Source organism: Anoplopoma fimbria, chromosome 2 (genome assembly GCF_027596085.1).
Source record: "Anoplopoma fimbria isolate UVic2021 breed Golden Eagle Sablefish chromosome 2, Afim_UVic_2022, whole genome shotgun sequence".
NCBI lineage: Eukaryota > Metazoa > Chordata > Actinopteri > Perciformes > Anoplopomatidae > Anoplopoma > Anoplopoma fimbria.
In genome coordinates, this window is record NC_072450.1 from 622,945 (window position 1) to 630,431 (window position 7,487).

Consider the following 7,487-nt stretch of genomic DNA (forward strand, 5'->3'; position numbering starts at 1 on the left):
CTACCAGATGTTTAAAAGTTATAGAGTTTTAAATAGTTCAGCGGGTTTGAACAACGTTTGCTCCCCATGAGACAGCAGAAACATTTCCTAGAAGGTAACTGGATAAGAATCTGCTCTTATGTAACGAGCGGGTGTCTGTCCTCCCCGGACCCGGTCGTCCCCCAGAAGACCTTTCTGGTCCTGCTCTGGTGGATCTGGATCTGATTGCAACTCGCGGTGCCAAACATGCCTCCGGCTCGTTGTGAATAAAAGCAGCCAATCACAGAGCCAAGAGCCGGCTGGCAGCCACAGAAAGCATCAGGTCTTCAGTCGCTCCAGGAATCCAGCACCGCGATTCACAGAACCAACTAAATACAGACTGGGACGCGATTGGCTGTTTGTTTTGGGCCACATGTCGGCTGCTGCAGAGCTCCAGAGCTCCAGAGGGACGAACCTTGTCCCGCCTGTAGAGGGCAACCAATCCACTGCTGCAGGTGGAGCAGAAGGTGGAGAGACGGATCCTCCACCCAAACCCTCCACGTTGTTCTGGGCTGGAATATTAGCAGCAGAGCTTCAGTTTCACACAGACGTCTTAAATCTGTGAGTTCAACTCAATCCGTCTCAAACAACTCAAAGAGCGTCCAGATCTGAAACCGTTTGATACATTTACAAACATTTATGAAATCCGGTTTTCACTTTTTCTTTATGGAACATTCACTGTTGATTGATCTTAGCATAAATCTGCAACATAAACAAAGTGTAAAAAATGTAAACAGTTCTGTATACTTTCGCAATGGACTGTATAAAACACTACATGCTTAAAAATACTATATTTATTACATATATTGAGTCTCTAAATCACTTACATAGTCTAATGTATTGTAAACAAATGTTGTGTATATATAAATCAGAAACAATAGACTCCACAAAGTTTATTATTCCTGATAATGGACACATCGAAGGACATTATGTCTCTTATGACATGGTCATCTACTAAAGAAGAAAAAATATTTTAATGGTTCTCTCAACAAAAATATATTTTTTTATAATCCATTCATTTTGTTTCCCTGAGAATACATATAATAATCTTTACAATCATATAATGTTCTTATATAATGTAAACGTTCACTGCTCCAGTAAAAAGGACCGACCTTAGATACGACTTGGCAACGGGAGATATTTTTACTCGCTCAGCTCATAAGCTGTGTCCCAATCCAGCGGCTGCAGCCTTCGCGGTCTACGTGTTCCGGGTCCTTTGAACACCGTGAAGGCTGGACCGAGCGGTCTCTGAAATGAGACGGTCTGGTCCACAAATGATTTCCTGTTTATGTCACCAGCTTTTGCGCCCCCACCCTTTTGCCGCTCCCGTCTCCTAGCAACCAGCTGCGGTTCTCATAAAAGAGTATAAAACAGTTAAAATATTAAAATGGACGAGCTGCTGTAAATAGTGCAGCGGCTCCGGTAGAGTCAGCTGGTTAGTGAATAGCGTCACGTCACTTAACCATCATTTTAACATGAATGTGATCTGATCAGGTCCCTTGCTTTTAGTTTTAACACTTGTATCTGTAAATATTCACGTGAGTTAAAACACAATAATTACATTTAAATGTGAATTCTCCCGCTGCTGGTCCACTAGTCGCCATGTCGTTTAAAAAAAAAAAATCAACTTCACCGGCACGCAATGCATCTTGGGATATGTTGGGGTATGTTGGGATACGTTGGGATATGTTGGGATATGTTGGGGTATGTTGGGGTATGTTGGGGTATGTTGGGATATGTTGGGATATGTTGGGGTATGTTGGGGTATGTTGGGATATGTTGGGGTATGTTGGGATATGTTGTTTGGGATATGTTGTTGGGATATATATGTTGGGGTATGTTGGGGTATGTTGGGATATGTTGGGATATGTTGGGGTATGTTGGGGTATGTTGGGATATGTTGGGATATGTTGGGGTATGTTGGGATATGTTGGGATATGTTGGGATATGTTGGGATATGTTGGGATATGTTGGGATGTATGTTGGGATATGTTGGGATATGTTGGGATATGTTGGGATGTTGGGGTATGTTGGGATATGTTGGGATATGTTGGGGTATGTTGGGATATGTTGGGATATGTTGGGATACGTTGGGATATGTTGGGATATGTTGGGATCCGTTGGGATATGTTGGGATATGTTGGGATATATGTTGGGATGTTGGGATGTTGGGGTATGTTGGGATATGTTGGGATATGTTGGGGTATGTTGGGGTATGTTGGGATATGTTGGGATATGTTGGGATACGTTGGGATATGTTGGGGTATGTTGGGATATGTTGGGATCCGTTGGGATATGTTGGGATATGTTGGGGTATGTTGGGATATGTTGGGATATGTTGGGCCGTGAAGGATCAGTTGTATCCTCTGAATCTGGTAAAGTAGGCTGCATTTATTGGCCGCATTAGAAGGAGTCGTTGAAATGGGACAGCCCCGTCACGGCCACTGTGACGCTATTGGTCTACAGATACAGCCTCCGAAGGATGAGACGCTGGATTGGGACACAGCTATAGAACCCTTTGGCTCAGCTACGAGCCAGTAAGCTAACGCTATGCTAGCATTAAGCTAAGGTTATGCTAGCAGGATTCAAAGTCAATAACAACAGTGAATATAATGTGAAAGGGTGTTTAACAACAAGATGAGCTCTCAGCCAGTCATTGTCTCTAAATCGATATCAATACATAACAATATAAACAACAACACATTGTTGTGTATGCAATTGATTAAAGTTTTTAATGAAGCTTTGAATATCCCCCCTTAAAATTATTTGTTTTAGTGTCATTGCTGCTTCATCGCCATGGAAATACAAGAGCTAGCAGGAGAGACCATAAACTCATGTTTACAATGTTTACTGAGGGAATAAATCAAGAGAGAAGTAGAGTCATTTTCTCATAGACTTCTATACAACCAGAGGAGTCGCCCCCTGGTGGACAGTAGTAAAGACAAAGTCCAGCTGAAGCTGATTTTAAATCACTTCGAGAGACTTGAGCTCTCGGCCTGAGGACGTCCTTTAAAGAAGTGAAAAGTTCTCCACACAGCGAGGACGTGGACGTGACAGACAACAGGCAGCCTATTGGGAGGCTGTGATCATGTGACCACCCACAGAGCGTGGAGACAAGTGCTCCGGTCTACTTATCAGGACACTGTGAACGTTTGAGCAGCAGATTGAGGTCAGTGTGTCACAGATCTCCTCTGCAGAGCTCAGGTCTCTGGTGGGTCCTCTTAGAATAGGACCACCTGTTGAGTTTAAACAGGCTTACTGGGTCTTCTCTGCTCCTGAACATGTCTCAAATCAGATTCATCAAATTCTGTTCATGAGCTGGTGTGAGTATGGTGGGGGGTGGGAGTGTGTGTGTGTGTGTGTGTGTGTGTGTGTGTGTGTGTGTGTGTGTGTGTGTGTGTGTGTGTGTGTAGGGGGTGCAGATTAGATGCAGGGCTGCAGCCTGTAGTCCCTCCCCCCCCTGCAGCTCTCCTCTATATATACACTGAGAGAGACGGAGAGGACGGAGCTCTGCACCGACGCTCCGACACAAACACTCAGAGAGAGGAGCGCTTCATTTATCCTCCTGTGTTGCAATCTGAATCAGTCAGACAGTCAGTCAGACAGTCAGACAGACAGGTAAACCAGGTGTCCTTCTCCTGATGATGGACGACTACACCCTCCCCTTCTGGGGGGGGCACCTCAAGGTCCAGGTCCAGACCATCTGAGAGGTCTGCAGGGGTCAGAACCTGTTCAGTGCTTTAGAAACCAGCATTTAAGAGTCAATTCTTTGACATGAAATTATCCTTCAGCCAGTTAAGACGCAGAACACAAAAACATAATGAAATACATGAAAACATCAAGTGACAGGAAACATAGAGAAGACCTTCATCATCAGCATCAGCATCATCATCAGAAGGAAGTTATTGTCTGTGCCACATGTTTGCTCACATAAATAAAAGAGGACAAACAGATCATAAAACAACGTTCAGAACATTCAGAGCATTGAGAACATTCAGACTCACTTTTGACTCTCAGCTGAGTCACATGTGACCAAAAAGACTTCAGCAGTTCCAGAAAGCTTCACACTCACAGTTCAGAAAACAAACTGGTTATTGAGTTGACGCTATTATGACATCCACAAACACTTGTTCACAGAAAAGACCTGCTGACATAACTCTGAATTCTTCAATATCACCTAAATAAAATAATTGATCTCAAATGTAAATTTTAATCTTCTTCTTCTTCTTCTGTGATTTTTGGCTCATGTGGACAAATAGTTGAGTGTAAAAATCAACATGTTGTGTAGCTCGTTTCCTCGTTCTTCAGAAGAACAACAGAGTCTCAGTCTGGATCTGCTCATCATGTGGGTCCAATCACGAGAATCTGTATCTGTGTTTTTACCTCCGAGGGGAAATATGAAGCCGTCACATACAAACACAGCATTCATCCTCCTGAAGAACATGGAAGGATTCATATTTAATTCACTCTCTGCTGTTTACTGGGGGGACGCGACCCCCCAATGAGAAAACATCCCAGTCTGACAGCACCGCTCAGATCGGTTAGCTTGATGCTACACTGAGAGACGCTGATGCAGCTTCATTCCGTACGTCTCCACAGTGTCCACCTGTGTCCTTGTTTAGTTTTTATTAAAATTCAGTTCTCTGAAGTTCAGGTTGTTAAACACAGAAGGTGTTACTGTTCACACTGTTACTGTTGGTTTGTTGTGTTGCCAGGTGCTGTTCATTAGCTGATGCAGAATGAGGTGATTTATCAGCGTCTGAAACCAGAGTGATTAAAAACATAGAGGAGACAGAGAGACCACACAGAGATCCTCTGATTCTCTGAACAAACTTCTTTGATAGCGTTCATGGCTGCACACGAGTTGTGTTTGTCTCTAGAAGATCTCTAACTAAGTGAAATGAACCAGAAGTGAAGTGTCTTAAAGCTGCATTCCCTCTAGTGTCCATAGGGGGCGACTCCTCTGGTTGTATAGAAGTCTATGAGAAAATGACTCTACTTCTCTCTTGATTTATTCCCTCAGTAAACATTGTAAACATGAGTTTATGGTCTCAATCTCTAGTTTCAAGTCTTCTTCAATACAGCATGATGTTCATTTAGTAAATGATGCTCCATTTAGAGTCAAACAGACCATAAAGCAGGGGATGCTTTAGGGCGGGGCTACACACTGATTGACACGTTTACGGCTTCTCTACGTCACTCCTCCTCAGTCCATATATGGTCACTTCCTGTTCACTGGTTGATAAAAAAACAAGATGGCGACAGACAAAATGCAAAACCCAAGGCTTCAAAACGTCAACAAATCAACGAGAGACGTCATGACGACTACGTCAACTTCTTATAAAGCATCTATGGTCCAAATGCTGCTCTCATGCTTCCTTTTCTTATCTCCTTAAGTGTAGGGAACACTGGAACATCCAGCCCAGTCCCCCGGGAGAAATGTTCTTATTTTAAGTGTCTGAAAATCACAGAAATGTTGAATGTGGACATTTTTGCATTTAGTCAGAACAAGAGTCTTATATGGAGTTAAAGTTATTGAAACATACTTGGTATGATAACGAGTATAGGAAGCGTGAAAGTCCACTGATTGGTCAAACAAACATGTCCCATGTGAATCTAAAAGTAAACATCGACTTTAGGCTTGTTAGGTAACGTTTCGGGCCGTTGTTACTTATTTACACGCTGTAACGTTGTTACCATACGCTGTTACGTTACGTTCTTCCATTATGCTGATACTTAATATTTGAACACAAACCATGATCTGTTTTCTAATCTTAACAAAGTTGTTTTGTTTCCAAAACCTAACCAATCATTTCACAACGTTAACCACATGGCAGTGTGCATTTCTGCAAAGGTGATTCAAGGCTGACAGGAAACATTATATATATATATATATATATATATATATATATATATATATATATATATATATATATATATATATATATATATATATGTACATATACAAAGACCTTTATTGTGGGTTTTGAACATTCATAAATTGAAGTACTTGACCAAATCCCTGGTTATTTTAGTTACACACCTCAGCTACTTGAACTCAACCCTCGCTGTGTAAATCATAAGAAGATTATATTTATGGATTAGATTAAAGAGGTTTATAACAGTTGATCTTTTGTGTAGGAACATGAGCTTCCTGCAGTTTCCTTTAAACGTTGAAGGTTTCTCGTTACATCACGTTAAGTCGTCATCCACACGTCTCAGAGTCACCAGGAGGTCAAAGAACACCAATAAGTTCAGTTCTCTTTAGTGCTGGTTTAGTGCTGGACTGAGGTTAATGTTTACACTCTGATGTTCTTTGTATCATTTTTATCACTTCGTGTTCATGTTGGTGTAACTTCTCATATCACTCACAGCGTTTAAAGGAAGAGGAGAAGAAGAGCTGTGACATCAGACAACATTAAACGTAATGAATCAATAAAGACAAAGATTATATATCAAGATCAGAGTACAACAGCAGTCAGATTTCCTGCTGTTACCTGAACACATCCCCTGCCTCTACAGCTGCTCTCCATTTCCTCGTCAGGCTCCTGATAGTGAAGGGAAGTTTTCTGTCCTCTGTCTCACAGGACAGATTATAGATGAGTAAGAGGAAAATCAAATACATTTGATTGTTTTATTGTTTAATTGTCTTTATTTCATGGAGACGGCTCGATGACTGATTCGTCCAAAGAGTAGAGACAGGAAGTGAAGACGTCTCAATCCTGAAGTCACAAATATTTTCACATTTTCTCTAAAACTGTGATTCAACCCTTTGATCCGTGTGATCATTCTAGTAAACTCATATCAATCTGAAACTCAGCTCGTATATTCGACATTTTAGAGGGCTTTAATTTTGAAATTTAACATCAGAATGTCCTGAGTGCAATCTGACGTGGTGTGCTTTTACTTTGAAGTGAGACTCAGAGGTGATTTCACAAATTTGCAATAAAATATGTAAACAAAAAACAAATTAACAGCACTTTAAAACAAGTCTGTTATTGAATTAAAAATCACCCCTAAAATAATTAGAAATTTTGAAATATAAATAATTTGGGTTTATTGTGACATTGCCTCAAGATAAAATACATTATCACAGAGTCGTGGTTCGATTCCTCCGGTCCTCCTGTTGAAGTGTCCTTGAGCAAAACACTGGACCCCAGACTGCAGCTTTGTGTGCGTGTGTGTGTGAAGCAGCTCTTCATAAATAGATGAAGAGGACCGACTGTGGATCTCAGCTGGACTCCGGTCTGGATGTGGACACTCTGACCTGGTTTCAGCTGGTTTCTCGATTCAGTCATAATTCTGTTGAACATGTGAACGTGGGGGGGGGTCCGTCACGATGAGGAGTCAACTTCCTGGATGAAGAAAGCACTCTTTGCTCCGGGATCAGGCTGTGTTTGGGGTCTCATTAGAGGATGGCGTGAGGACAGAAACCAGTTCAGACGCTGTGGAGACGCTGGGTGTCCACA